This window comes from Dama dama, chromosome 5, assembly GCF_033118175.1.
Source record: "Dama dama isolate Ldn47 chromosome 5, ASM3311817v1, whole genome shotgun sequence".
Lineage (NCBI taxonomy): Eukaryota > Metazoa > Chordata > Mammalia > Artiodactyla > Cervidae > Dama > Dama dama.
Genome location: NC_083685.1, coordinates 78,389,692 through 78,405,505, shown reverse-complemented (window position 1 = coordinate 78,405,505; position 15,814 = coordinate 78,389,692). Strand labels below are relative to the sequence as shown.

At 42.7% G+C, this 15,814-nt stretch overlaps 1 non-coding gene across 1 annotated transcript; it reads left to right on the top strand.

Moving 5' to 3' along the window:
- The first annotated feature begins 5,445 nt into the window (after positions 1-5,445).
- TRNAV-CAC (transfer RNA valine (anticodon CAC)) lies at positions 5,446-5,518 on the top strand. Its single transcript has one exon. It is a non-coding gene; the product is annotated as a tRNA-Val (tRNA).
- Positions 5,519-15,814: the final 10,296 nt, after the last annotated feature.

Below are 15,814 nucleotides of genomic sequence, written 5' to 3'. Positions count from 1 at the left end.
AGAAGAACCTGTTGGGCTGCCGTCTATGAGGTTGCACAGAGTCGGACACTATTGAAGCAACTTAGCATGCATGCATGCATGCATGCATATAATCCTCCCACAGGGCCAAAGAGAAGAGTCTAATCTATTACTGCTGCATGTAACAGAAAATCCCAAATACCAGAGGCAGGTAGGAAAGCTGTTCCTCTCTCTTGTAAAATAAGACCCAAAACAGGTCATCTTGGGTTAACAAGGAAGTTAATCCTTGGGGACCCACACTTTCTGTACTTCTCTCCTATCATCATTAGTTGGCATGTTATTTTCAAATAATAGGAGAGAAACATGTTGTCTTTTAGGAATGAAAGGAAAGAGTGAGTCCCCTAACTGCATTTAGGAGTGGGCAGGAGAAACCCTTAGCTGAGTGGATGAGAAACAGAATAAATGGGAACTCGATCCAACCAGTCAGTTAGGGAACAGAAAAAGAGGAAACAGCAACATAAAAAAATCAGCATAAAATGAAAGCAGTAAAAGCAGGCAAATAGACTTTGACACCAAACAGATCTACCTGAGAGCCCCAGCACTCAGAAGGGAAAGGCAGCCAGAGCCAGACTGCACCTTTACTGTTAAAACTGGCAAGATCTGGGGGTGACTTCAACTTCATCCTTCCCGAAGTCTCCCGTGGATCCATGTGTCGTTGTGTCAGAGTCTTCCTCAAGCATTTTTCACAGATGGGGATGTGAGTGATACCCTGGACATCTGCACGTACCTTTGGTTTCAGCCTCCTGTGTCTTCGTAAATGTCCTTATTAATTTTGGCTAAAGTTGGTGCCCGCCTCTATTCCACTTGATACACGTTCTGTTGGTCTGACCGACCTGCTCGGGAGGGTCCGGGGACCCAGTCCGTGGCTCCAGCCAGGGTCTGGGCTGTGAGGGGTCACGTGTGGACAGCCGTGCAGGAATCTTCCCATCTCTGAGGGAGGCTTGGGGGGATGCTCCTGCCCCCCCCCACCCCCTTGCTCTCCGATGCTGCTCTCTGGCCTCCTCCATGTTCCCAGAGAGAAAGCCCCCTCCCACATCTCCCAAAGGAGATGCCTCACCTGCAGGAAGTTCTGCCTCAGGAAAGCAGGTAGACCAGATGGTGCACAGCAGGCGGCCAGCCCTGTCTGGGTGTCCCCTGCGCAAGGGACATTTCTGGACAGCTAAGTGCTTTGTCCTTTCAATGTGGCCAGAGAAGCAGGGCCCAAATGTTCTATGGTTCCTGCAAAGAGATGAATCGGAGTCTCTCTTATCTTGAGGCAGCTTGTGGAGTGTCCCCACGGCCACCCCAAGGCTACTCAGGTGGACTCCCAGACCCTAGCCCCAGCCTGTGCCTCTGCATTCAGGAGGTCACGGCTGTTCCTTCCCCTTCTTGGGAAGTACGATCAGTAAAGGCGACCCCATGGCCATCAGGATGGCGCCAGCTCAGCACGAGGGCAGGCCTGCCCTGGGTGGCCCTGGAGGGGACCTCAGCTTCCGTGGGAACTAGGGAAGGGTTCCAGTGTCCCCCAAGGCTGGGGCAGAGCCTGGAGACACCTTCTTCCATCCTCACATGGCAGGCTAGGCACACACTGGTCAACCATGAAGAGGAAACTTCCGGCTTGATTAGTCCCTACACGGGAGGGTTGCCCTTTATCCTCAGACTAATTATGCAGGCAGCCCTGTCCTGTCGTATTGACTTTTTAAGGACATGCTCAACGAAGCGAAGAAACTGAAAGTGTCCAGCAGATGTGGCACCCCTCCAAGTGCGTGTGGCCTGTGGGCTGTCCTTGAAACTCCAGTACCGAAAGTCAAGGTGAAATGTGCCTGGAAGCCCAGCACAGCCTCAACTAAACCCCATCATTAGGTTCACATCTCAGACTGCATCCCACTGTACAGGAGCACATTTCTGCCAGGACCAATCCTTGGATGTTCTAACCCCGATCCCAATCCAAAGTCTCCACTTTTCTAGAAGCGTCACAAGGCCAGAGGGCTCCATGTGCTTCTTGCTGACCTTCCTTTCAGATAAGCAGGTGATCTTTTCTAGGTCCCCTGCTTCTCAACCTTGTGTCAGAAAGAAGCCCAGGATTCCCATGTTCTGACCCTTTTCCAGATATTTAGGCAGGAACTCCCTGGAAAGCAACTCTGCAGGGAGATCCATACACCAGAGCCCAGGGACCTGCTGCAAAAACGGATGGGCCGGTTAAGCCCATGTGCTGCAGATGAGTTTTAAATGCCATGGAGCAAATCACCACAAACGTAGTGACTTGAAACATCATGCTTTTATCTCTCAGTTCCTGTGGGTCAGAAGTCCGGCATGGCTTAGCTGGGTCCTCTGTTCAGGGTCTCACGAGGCTGAAATCCAAGTCCCCCCACCAAGGCATGGTCTCATCTGGAGGCTCAACTAGGAAATAATTTGCTCCCCAACTCCTGCAGGTTGTTGGCAGTATTCATTTCTTTGTTGCTTTATGAACCTCTTACTGGCTGTCGATTGAAGGAACCCTGAAGTCCCAGAGGACACCCAAAGTTCCCTGCCACGTGGCCCTCTCCACAGGAAGTTCACAGCAGGATACTTGCTTCCATAAGGCCATCAGGAGACACTCTTGCTCCAGCTGGCTAAGACACTCATATATTATTGAGCATAACTTTAAGAGTGACATCTATCATCTTTGCATTTTCTATGCATTAGAAGCAAGTGGCAGGTTCTGTCCACATTCAAGGAGGAGGATTATGCAAAGACATGACTCCTTAGAGGTCACTGGAGGGTGGGTCCGCCATCACTGCCCACAGATCTGCTTGGATTTGTATTTTACCTCCTCCACTAACAAGTTAGGTGGCCTTAACCAAGTTACTTAGCATCTCAGCCCCAGGTCCCTCATTTGCAAAATGGGAGTAAAACCCATAGATTCTAGGGAAGATCAAATATTCCATCTCAAGTATTTCACAGAGTGCCTGGCATATAATAAACTTTCAAATGTTAGCTATGATGATGGTGGTGGTGGTGATCAATATCAATATTACTGGCACTGGCTGCCACATCTGCCTTGGATATTAAGAAGCAGAAAGGTAACTCTGTCTGTGGCTACCTCCATCCTGATTACAAAGCCCTCTGTGAAGACCGGGTCCACATCACTGGCTGCTCCAGAAATCTCAAGAGAGATCAGTTTCAACCATGGCTGGGAGCAGGGGCATCATGGGATGCCAGGCAATGGTGCCAGCCTCCCAGCCACTGAGAATCTGTTCAACAATTCACATGCTCAGAGGATGCAAGAGATTCTGTGCTGTTGAGATCAAGGGGTGAGTGGCCTCTCTGGATCCCGTGGGATGGGACACATTGAGCATCTCTCCCAGCAGGCCACATCTAATGCCTCACCTGCATCCCGTAGAGGAGAGCTCTCCTGTATCTTATTCATCCCTGCCTCTATAACTCTATTTCCTGTTCACACAGAATAACAATAGCCAAGTTTATTATCACTAAGAACCTCACAAATTCCATGAGAATTTTCAAATATCAAGTAAAATACACATTCAACCCCAACATCACTGCAACAACATAAGCACAACCGTCAAGCACACAAGTCAAAGATAGCAATACTTATAATAACTCACACCAGTAATAACAGTGATAATCTACAATGAATTTTTCAAGTTTAGTAACACTGTGATCTCACATTGGCTCATGGAGGGGTGTACTCTCCTGGTCAGGTCCCTTTCTGAGTAATGCAACACCAGTTGCTCTGGTGATGCAGTCAGGTGATGCCTCATTTGCACACCATTGCCCTGAAGGATGCTGGGAGGCCTAACTCAACCTTAGCCTCTCCACGGTATGGCATGCCTCTGTAAGGAACACATACTGGACACTTAGACCCTCTGAATTTTTTCATAGGAAAATTTGAGAAACTTTGAGCTCTTTATTTCTCAGGGAGGTAAAAAATATTTTTCTAATTATTTTCCTTTTTTGAACAGCTGCACTATGACTGGAACTTGAGGGGGTGGCTGTTCTGAGACTCACAGGCTTAGGAAAAAACCCTTGCTTTATTTCAAAGATGGAAATGATCTTTCAATAATATCCAGGAGAATTGGATGGGAGATAGTCATCAGTTCTTCTGGAATCTGTAGGCAGCTCTGTCGTAGGAAAGGCTAAAGGTCTTCAGTCTATTTAGCTTTCCATTTGGGGAAATTTCCTTCAGAGGATTTTCTTTAGATCCGTAAAGCTCTATGTTTATGAGGCGTGGCGCCATATACTAAATAAGCCAGGATACACAGATGAGGGCTGCAGTTTATGTTTCTGACTAGAAAACCCATCTCTCCGTCCTTCATTCTTTTGTTTAACAAATGCTATGAGCATTTCCCATGGTTCTGGCCACGTGCTAGCCTTTGGGGATAAAACCACAAAGCCTTGGCGGAAATAAGTATGGCTCCTGTCCTACCTGTCCACTCTCAGAGGATAAAGACATGTCATTCCCAATATGGTGTGACCAAAGGTAAACCCAGCATCCCGCAGAGCACTAGATTAAGCACAGAGAAGGGAGGGCCACCCAGCCCAGCTTAGAGGAGGGACAGAGTAAGGCTTTCCACCACAAGTAAGTTCAAAAGGGTAATCAGCACATAGGCGTGGAGTCCGAGGCAGTATTTCCCGGCGGAGGGAACAAAGTGAAAAGTCTCTTAAGCCTGAGAAAGCAAGACATGGGGGAACTGGAGGAAGTTCTGAGGAGCTGGGGAATAAAGATGAGGAATGGAAAAGGAATCCTCTGGAGGGGCGCAGGGACCACCTCACCGTCCTTTCTGGGAAAGCAGCTTCACAGTGCAGCCTCTAAAAAGCCATAAGAACAACAAACCATCCAGCAGTTGTGAGGAGCCTGGATTGAGGGCTAAGGGTAAAGTGAACTTTTAAAGCAGAGCATTCCTTTATTTTTACATCAGTAAGCTTTAAATCTTTCTGTTTTTATATTCTTGTTTGAACAAATTCAAACAATGCAAAACTACATGAATTAAAAACAGAATCTCCAGCAGAAATCCCTGTTAATAATTGTCTTTCCTAACAGACTTTTTTCTATGCATATACCAACATATGTCTGTATATCATTGTTGATACTATTATTATTATATAAGCATTATTATTAGTAGTAAATGAGTATTGTTCTAAGCCCTTTACAAGCATTCTTATTTCATCCTGACATCAGCAGTAAGAGGTAATTATCCCCATCTCAGAGACAGAGAAACTGAGACACAGATAAGGTAACTTGCTTGTGGTTATACAAATGGTAAGAGGCAAAACTAGGAAACAACCAGGCAGTGTTAAAAAGTTTGTGCATCTAGTTACTATTCTCTAGTATGTGTTTGCATACACACACACAGACACACATACATACAATGTGTGCTATTTTACCAAATTGGATCACGGTATCCATATTGATCATTTTCAGTTAAAATACATCATAATTTAGGGACTTCTCTGGTGGTCCAGTGGCTAAGACTCTGCACTCACAATGCAGAGGGCCCAGGTTTGATTGCTGGTCAGGGAACTTGATCCCACATGCCACAACGAAAATCAAAAATCCTGCGTGTCACAACTAAGACCCAGTACAGCCAAAGAAAGAAAGAAAGAAATACTTTTTGAAAAATACATCATAATTTAAAATTGAGCACAGGATTTGAACAGACATTTCCTAAAAAAGTATCCAATAAGCACACGAAAAGATGCCCAGTGTCGATGGTCATTAGAAAAATGCAAATCAAAATCACAACGAGATATCACTTCACGTCCCCTAGGACAGCTATAATTTTTTTAGTGGAAAATATCAAGTGTTGGAAAGGATGTGGAGAAATTGGAACACTTGTACATTGCCAATGGGGATGTAAAATGGTTCAGCCACTGTGGAAAATAATTTGGCAGTTCCTCAAAAAAGTTAAACATTAGATTTACTGTTTGATCTAGCAATTTCACTTCTTGGTATATAGTCAAACAAATTACAAAGAGATACTCAAACAAATGCATGTATACACATGCTCATAGTAGCACTATTCGCATAATTCAGGTAGAATATTCAGTTGGTGTTCTCTGAAAAGTTCTGTGTCAGAAAAGTGGGGCAAAATTAGCCTAAGAATAAACGTTGCTTTGGGCCCACCTGACGAAGCTTAAGAACAAACCTAAAAGAATCAGGCTGGGTCTAAGTAACTTAATCATATCCCAGAACAAAGGTCAAGAATATTTATGGGCATAGAAAAATGGGTAGTAATTTTTCACTACATTCTTGGTATTATGATTGATGTAACATAGAGACTGGGTTTTCAAGTCTTTTGCTACAGAGTGTTAAATTTTATTTTAGCGGGCTGTTAAAGTTTTGATGGGTCACCTTGGCCTTGTTGAAGCTTGGTTTGAGTCTCTGTTAAGGTGGGTCTATTTTGGCCTTTCCCTTAATCCTACAATATTTTGATTACTCCAGGAGCATGGTCCTTATCCCTAAAACAGTCTTCCTGGGGTTTCCATTGAATGCCCTGTGTATCTCCACTCTAGCTGAGTCAGAACTCCAATACTGGGTCCTCCAGTATTCTGAAGTCTCAGAAATCTCTAACTCTCAGCCCTCAGAAGCTAGTTTCGACCAGACCTTGCGGATGATCACCCTGGGGATAGGCAGCTTAGCATAGCAGTTGTCTGGGTCCCTGAAGGGAACCACTTTATAGATTTCTGGGATCCCTTTCTATAGTTTTCTCTGCTCCATACCCTTGAGTTTCCACCACCTTTGCAGCTCTGAACTCTGGTCAGTTTCCTCCACAAAACCCCTGCTTTTCCACCCAGTGCAACTGCCCCTCTGTGCTTGCACCTACCCTAGCTGAAGCTTGGAAACACCTTCCTTGGAAGAAAGCTGGGATGAATATGGGGTTTGCCTCTTGTGCTACCCTTGTCTCTCAGGGTAGCAGTTAAGCACTTGCCCGAGGCCTGAAATCACTTGCTTCATATCTTTGTTTGCTTTTATAGTTACTTATAGTGGGAAGTTAAGGCTGATAACAGCTACTGAGTCATGGCTGGAACTAGAAAGTCCATGATGTATTTTTATTTGTTCATTTTTAGCGAGGTAAAGGTCACATTAATATTTTAAAGTGAACAACCCCAGACTTCCCTCGTGGTCCGGTGGTTCAGAATCTACCCTCCAACACAGATGATGCAGGTTTGATCCCTGGTCTGGGAACTAAGATCCCACATATGGAGGGACCACTAAGCCTGCTTGCTGCAGCTACAGAGCCCACACATCACAACTCAACAAAAGCCCACACAGCGCAATCAAAGATGCTCCATGAGAGGTCCCACATGCTGCAACCGAGACCCAACACAGACAAAAATAAATAAATACTTAAATAAAGTGAGCAATTCATTTTGACTCTAGTTTATAGTAGTAAATTCAGTGACCTAGAAGAAATTGAAAAATTCTTTGAAAAACAAAACTTTCTAAGACTGATTCAAGAAGGAGTGAAAAATATGAATTACCCAATATCTGTTAAAGAAATCGAATTGCTCATTTAAAACTTACCCACAAAGAAAACTCTAGGCCCAAGCTTAACTAGTGGATTTTATTAAAAACTTTTTAAAAGAAAATGCCAATTTCATACAAATGTTTTCAGAGAACAAAGGAAGGAGGACAATTCCAAATCAGCATAACCCTAATATCAAAATCAGACAAAGGCATTACAAAAAAGAAAATTTTAAGCCCAAATCACTTATGAATATAGACCTTAACATCCTAAACAAAATATTAGCAAATTAAATTCACCAATTCATTTAAAAAAAAAAATCATGGCTAAATGCCATTTATCCAGGAATGCAAGGCTAGTTTAATATTTAGAAACCAATGAATGCAATTCACGGTATTAATAGAATGGAGGAAAGCAATCATATGAACACCTCAATAGACTGAAGAAAAATATATAACAAAATCCAAACTAACTCAATTTTTAAAAAGAGAGAGAAAACCCTTAGCAAACAAGGGATAACATGAAACTTCCTCAATCTAATAAAAATTATCCATGAAAATCTATAGTTAACATCATACTAGTGGGGAAAGACTGAACACCCTCCCTTAAGATTCGTAACAACACAAGGATTCTTACCACAACTCTTCAACATACTTTCAGGGATCTTATCCAAGTAATAAGGCAATAAAAATATATAAAATATATAAAATTGAAATTGAAGACTAAAACTACTTGCAGATAATTAATATGATTTAATGCATGGAAAATCCAAAGGAATCTATTAAACCACTACTATAACTAATGGGATAATTTACATAATAAAAAGGTGATGTGAAAAAATCAATTGCAATTCTATTCACAATAACTCACAGGAAAAAAATTTTTAAATAACTTTTACAAGAATACCAAAAATGTTGTACACTTATGGAAAATTTTAACAAAACAGGGCATACTATAAAGCTTCTAGAGAAACTTTCTGAAACAGGAAATATATTTATGATCTTGGGGTAAGCAAAAATTTCTTAAGACAAAAAAGGCACCAGCCATAAAAGAAACATAAAAAATTGTACTTCATATAAGTTAAAAACTTCTGTTCTTCAGCATACATAATTTAAAAAGTGAATAGACAGCCACAGACTAGAAAAAAATACCTGCAATGCATATAGTTGACAAACGACTCATATTCAGAATATGTAAAACTCCTAAAAATTAAAAACAAAAGTGCAATAAAAAAGAACAAAAGACTTAAAGTATTTAAAAAACTGGATATCTAGTTTTTGATACCTAATAATCATGAGAAAAGCTGCTCCTGATCACTTGTTAACAGGGATATACAAAATTAAAACCACAGTGAGATAGACCATTATACACACTTAAATGGATATAGTTTAAACCAATGAAAGCACCTGGTGTTGGCAAGATTATGGAGCAACTGGAACTCTCATTTATTTCTGGTTAGAATATGAAACGGAACTACCACCTTGAACAACTGTTTGGCACTTTATAATAAAGTTAAATGTACATTTATCATATAATACAGAAATTCAGGTTGGTCACACAACTTTATACAGATTGGCCCCAAAATGGAAAAACCCAAATGTTCATCTATAGGGAATAAAAAATTGTGGTATAGAGACAAACAGCAGAATAATATTCAGCAAGTCTGCCCAGGCTGCCCTAACCACAGACTGGATAACTTAAACAACAGACATTTATTTCTTACAGTTCTGGAGCCTGGGAAGTCCAAGATCAAGGTGCTGGTCAAACAGTTTTCTGAGACCTCTTCTCTTGGCTAGAAGGTGGCCAACATCTTGCTGTGTGTTCACTGGGCCTTTGCCTTGTGCTTCTTCTTATAAGGACACTAATTCTACTGGATCAAGGCCCCACCCTTATGACCTCACTTAACCTAATTATTTCCTTAAAGACCACATCTCCAAATATGGCCACACTGAGGTTTAAAACTTCAAAATCTGAATTTGGGGGGAACACAAACATTCAATGTACAACACCAACAACAAGGAAACTACTATTTCTTGAAATAGAGATGTAGTTGAAAATTTGAAAGACTGTAATTCCAAAAATATGAAGTTTAAGAAGAGACAAAATGAATCTATGGTGTCATAAATCAAGATAGCAGTTGCCTCTGTACCGGTGAGGAGGAATTGATGGAAAAGTGACATGAGGGAAATTTTTCAAATGATGGAAATATTTGTTTTTGATGCGTGGGATGATGACAAATGAATACATTTGCCAAAATGCATAGAGCTGTATCATATTTCCCCAAATTAGTACATTTATTGTATGTAAATGGTAGCTCACTAGAGTACATTTCTCTATATCAGCTCATAAGAATTTACATCTGTATAGCAACTATATAGTCTTCTATGTATGAATGCATCATAGTTTATTAAACTATTTCTCCATTGGTATATATTTATACTTCTTACAAGTTTTTGCTATTATCAGTAATGCTGTAGTGAACATACTTAAAGGATAGACTTCTAATTGGGATTGTTATAGCATTTTCTCTGTAAAGATGAAGAATCTGAAGCCCAGAGGCAAGAAGGGACTTTTCCAAGGTCTCCTACAATTACACACAGTGATTTATGGTGGTGGAAATTGGAACTGAAGGTGCCTGTGTTACTCCACAGAAATACTGATGGGGGGCAGGAAGAAAATGCTAGGCTTCCAACCAGAATAAAATAAGCCATTTAGACTAATATTCCACTTCCTTCTTTGTCTAACTCCTACTCATCCTGTGGATAAATGATGCTTTTGGGCTACCTAATTAACATTATGCTACATTAATTCCTGGAATCCCATAGTACCCTAGACTTAACTCACTATGTGACAAGTAACGTGTTAGCACTTTAAATGTATTATTGCCTTTAACTGTCACAGCTTGTAAGCCACAGCTGTTATGAATTCCACACCCATTTTATAGATGGGGAAAACTGAGGCTTAAACAGTTTTAGTAAATTGCCCAAAAAAGTAGTATAAACAGGTTTTAAAACCAGGTCTCTGATATAGAAGGAACTCTAACTGTTATACTATACTTCTCTGGAACAGTACTTCACAGGATGCTGTTGTAAAGGTTACATGAAATGGTTGCAGTGTTGATTACTGGCCTCTCAACAACTTGAAGGCCTTTATGCATCTTTATCTCTGTCCTCCTAACATCTGGCACATAGCGGAGTTCAAAGGGCTTAGCACCATGCCTGACACAGAGCAAGCACTCCATGAGCGCTAATTATTATCATTATTGGAATCCAATAAACATTTGTTGGGTAAGTAAACATTTGCATGAATGACTAATTATCCCAAGTATTCTTTCCACAAATAAACAATGAGCAGAGGGACAACAGGTTGCAGGCCTCTGCTCCTGCCAAGCATCTCATTTGGAAGCAGCTGAACCGTGAAGGAGTCGCCAGCCCTCTGTGTTCACACGTCTGCTCCCCCGCAGGCCCGGAAGGGGCCTCGGCGCTGCAGCGCCCGGCTCAGCCCCGCGCAGGCTCCGCGGGGCAGACGCGCCGCGGATTTGCGTGTGAAGGTTCTGTTGCTGCCTCTTCGTTACGGGAAGGCCCCGCGGAACCAAGTCATAGGTTAAAGCTGGGGAAGAGCCTGCTCAATGGCTGAGTGCTCCTTCTCCTGACCTACACGACCTTGGGTGCCGGCTGGCGTTGGGCGCCTCAGTCAGTTTCTTAGCTGACCTTGACATCCGCCCAAACCTCACCCTGGGCCCCTCTCTATCAGCCTGGACCCGCTGCCCCATGCCTTGCGGCTTGATTGGCTTCCATCCTCGGCGGGGAGACCCCGTGCCCTCCCCAGCCCAGCTGCCTTGTCCAGGGAAGGTCTCCTCGCAGGCTTGAGATTTGAACCTTTGGCTGCTCTGTCCGACTGGCTGACCCTGCCCACGTCTTGGCAGAGGTGAGGAGCAGGGGGCAGCGTGCCCCAGGAATGTGGGGATCTGAGGTTGCACCGGAAGCGCTTGCCAAGACCACAGTTTTCCTTGTCTTACCTGGGTCCTGTCTCACCACGCTACCGCGGTCTTCATTTTGTGCCTCTAAGAGCACTCACTCTCATTTTGTCATGAAGTTTTCAGAGCTTTGCTCAATGAAGGCAGTTTCATATTTATGTTTTATGATAATACTTCAAGTCTTAAGTGAACATTTCTTGTTTGAAATGTCTGTCACTCTGTTATTATAGAAACAACGTAACCAGAAATACATTTTCACATAAGACTCTAAGTGAAAAGACAAATGGTTCTCGAGCTTAAATATCCTTGCATGATTTGAAAACATCAAGACAAAGATATGGGGGAAAAAAGTTCAACAGATGAGAAGTAGGGAGGAGGGATCAAAACAGGATCCAAGCATTAGGCGTTTCTGAAAAAAGGCAGTATCGTATAGTATCGCTTATATGTGGAATCGCGACAAACTGTGCAGATGAACTTATTTGTGAAGCAGAAAAAGAGACATAGATATAGAGAACAGACTGATTCACTTCACTATACAGCAGAAACTGACACAAGGTTATAAAGCAACTGTACTCCAAGAAAAATTTTTTTAAAAAGAAGAGGAAAACACAGAGGGGAGGAAATTGTCAAAGAAATAACAGGAAAATGTCTCAGAGCCGAAGGACACAAGGCCTCAGAACAGTGAGTGAAGCAGGCTCACACCTGAAACAGGGAACATCACTGAGCAAGAAGTTGGCCAAAACAAGGACAGCAGCCTAAAAGCTTCAACTGATGGCTAGGTCCCTGTGAAGTGACTCAATGAAAATGAATCATGGATTTCAAAAGGAAAATCTATATACCAATAGAGCGGTGCCTTCAAAGTTTTAAGGGAATTAGATTTACAACCTATGAGTCAATACTCAGCCAGATCATCAATCATCCAAAGGCAAACTAAATAATTTCAAAACATAAAATTATTCTATGTTTTATATCCCACCATACACCTCTGCATAGGATGTTGCTTACTGGTATGCTCTGGCAAAATTAGGGAAGAGACTCAAGACTGTAACCCACATCTCCGGAAGTGTGGGTTGAGCCCAAGAAGCCAGTGAAAGGAAGTTTCTGGATGATTACTGTCCAGACCGAAGCGCAGGAACACAGAGGGCTCGAGAAGGTAGATCCTCAGGGAAGGGGAATCTCCACAGAATGCCTACTGGGAAGGAAAGTTAGGGAGAAATTGAGAAGATGATGAGGCCAACTAATGCTAGAAAAGAAAAGCTATTTGAAACTCCTGATCAAAGAAAAGTATTGCAAGAAAGTAAACATAAGCAGGAATGTCACTGGCCAGGCAAAGAGCCATATACATACGTATATAAATCTCAGTCATGTAAACATTGTTTATTAGTTTTTTTTAATTTTAAAAAATATTTATTTTTACATATTTGTCTGCACCAAGTCCTAGTGCAGCACTGAGGATCTTCAACCTTCATTGAAACCCGCAGAATCTTTTTAGTTGTGGCATGCGAGATCTTTGGTCGCAGCATGTGGGGTCTAGTTCCCTGACCAGGGATCAAACCTGGGCCACCTGCATTGGGAGTGTGGAGTCTTAGCCACTGGACCACCAGGGAAGCCCCTGTTTATTAGTTTTACAGTCTTTAAGCAAAGCATGGAAGGCTTCATTGCAGTTACAATGGGAATGCTAGGGATGGAGACAATGTAAAAGTATGTAGGATGGAAACAGGGAGAAGAGGAAGGAGAAGGGAGGAGGGGAGGCTGCAGGGTTAGCAGCCGCTTCTTGGGAAGCGTGAAGGGGGAGCATCATCAGAGCTAAGGGTGGGTGAACTAGGCGGGTGTAGTGTGTTTCCTAAAGTGACCACTGTAGCCAAGACAGTGATATAATGGTGTTGGGAAAATGAGACAAAAGGAGAGGGAGGAGGGATGTGAGTGAGGTAAACCCTTTGGCAATGGTAGAAAGTCAATGAATATGTTGTTAAAACATGAAATAGAGGGCAGCAGTGTTTGCATAAGGATGTGCAGATAACATTTGAAGAAACAGCTCAACAGGTGAGAGGTGATTGCTCTGGGGATTGGAATGGAAGACTCTGACTAAAAAGAAAAAAAAAATTGAAAAGCACAGTTATGCCCCCATGTTGTCATTTTGAAGGTGTGTAAGTACGTGATGAGTAAGTTTGAGATTTCTCAAAGGCAGCTAGTGGCTGAAACGGGCAGGCCGCCACCTCGGTGGCCATTGGCTGCGTATTCCCTGGTGCGGGGCCCTCCTCCCCTGCAGCGCTGGACACACAGGTCTCGTGGAGTTAAGGGGCAGTGGGGATGCCCACTTGTGTCTGGCGCAGTCCAATTCTTCACCTCTAGCATCTCATTTCATCCTCCCAGTGACCCTGTGAGCTGGGAATGGAGGGTTGGAGATGGGGGGGGGGGTGAGGAATTTCTGCAGCAGCAGCTCCAGGAGCAGACTGTGGTGCAACTCTCATTGAGGGTGTGGGTGGGGAAGGGCAGGTAAGGCCAGGGAGCAGGGTAGACAGGGCAGGGCTTGAATCTCCAGGATAGAACAATGCCAGGGGGTGTGAGGGCCTGAATTCAGATGCAAGCTGTTCCCAGATGACCCCCAGCCACACCTATGTTTTAAAATTATATTCTTACTGTGAAAACATGTTGTGAAAACATGACGATGACTTTCCAAGAATGTGTTTCAATTGCCTGTAATTCTCCCCAGGCCTGTGCACAATAATTGCTTACATCTTTTCTGTGATCCCTTCTGGTCTTTGTCTACATTATGCATAATTGGGCATAGTTCTGATCCTCCTGTCCGTATAACTGTGTAAGCACTCTGCCTCTCATAAATGGTGTTCCTTGTTTCTACATAGCGTGCATAATTATCCATGTTAATAGCTGCATATTATGCAGGATCATTTTTAATTAACAACAGCACCCTGGGTTAACAGTTCATCATTCTGCCAAGTATTACTTTATTTTCTAATCTCTGTTTTGTATAACGCTGTTCCTTTTTGAGAACTCTTTCTTAACAACCTCAACGTGTGTAACAGGGGCAGATGTTATTGTCCTGGCTTTATATATGGGGAAACTGAACTCTAGAGAGACAAAGCTGCCCGAAGTTGTACTGAAAGCAGGGTTGGGCTGAGAGGAAACCTTCTTCTGAGTCTTTTCAAGTCAAGAGCTCTTTTTGCCACACTGCCCTGATGCTAGGCGTTGGTCAGTTCATTCTCTTGTTGAGCCAAGGCCCTTCCGCCTCACTGTATAGGTGAGCCAGCTGGCGCCCAGCGAGAGGGGTGACCTGCCTAAGGTCACACTGCAAAGCCAGGAATCAAAGCCAGGCAGGCTGACTCCAAAGTCAGATCTCTCTCCAGTAATTTACCTTTTGTGTGACTGCCTTTCAGCTACTTCATGAAAGGTTGCTCTGAGCACTGATATAGAAATAGCTGTTTGAGTCTCTGCTTTCAATTATTTTGAAAGAGCTAGGGGAGTTTTAAAAAACAAATAAAAACTTACGCTCTTTGTTTCTAGATTTTCTGGGGGTAGGGGTCAAGGAGAGAGAGGTAAGCACTATGTCAGAGTGCATGGGTGAGTGAAAATATTTGCAAATCATATATCTGATTAAGGGACTTGTATCCAGAATATATGAAGAACTCTCACAACTCACTACTAAAAGACAAAAGACCCAACTTAAAGATAACAAAGGATGTGAATAGAAATTTCTCCAAGAAAAATATACAAATGGCCAGAAAGCACATGAAAAGATGCTCTAATCATCAGTCATCAGGGAAATGCAAAACTAATTTACAGTGAGATACCACTTCACACCCACTAGGATAGCTAGAATCAAAAAGTCAGATAAAAACAAGTGTCGCTGAGGATGGTAGAGAAATCAGAATCCTCAGACACTGCTGGTGGGAATGTGAAATGGTGCAGCCACTTTGAAAAACAGTCTGGCAGTTTCTCAAAACAGTTAAACATAGCATTACCATATGACCCAGCAATTCCACTCCTAGATAAATACCCAAAATTGAAAATGTGTTCAAACAAAAACATGTACAGAAGTGTTTATAGTAGCACTATTTACAGTAGCCAAAAGGGGTGGAAACTATCCAAATATTCATCAGCTGATGAAAGGATAAACAAGATAATAATAATATACATTAGTATAGCAGCCATATTCATACTTGCCCAAACTTGGAAGCAATCAAGTTATCCTTCAGTAACTGAATGGATAAATAGTGTGGTACATCCATACAGTGGAATATTAGTCAACCATAAGAATGAATGACCTATCAAGTCATGAAAAGACATGTTCCTAAATGAAAGAGGAATGTGCTGAAAAGGTTACGTGCTCTTTAATTCCAGCTATGTGGCACTCTGG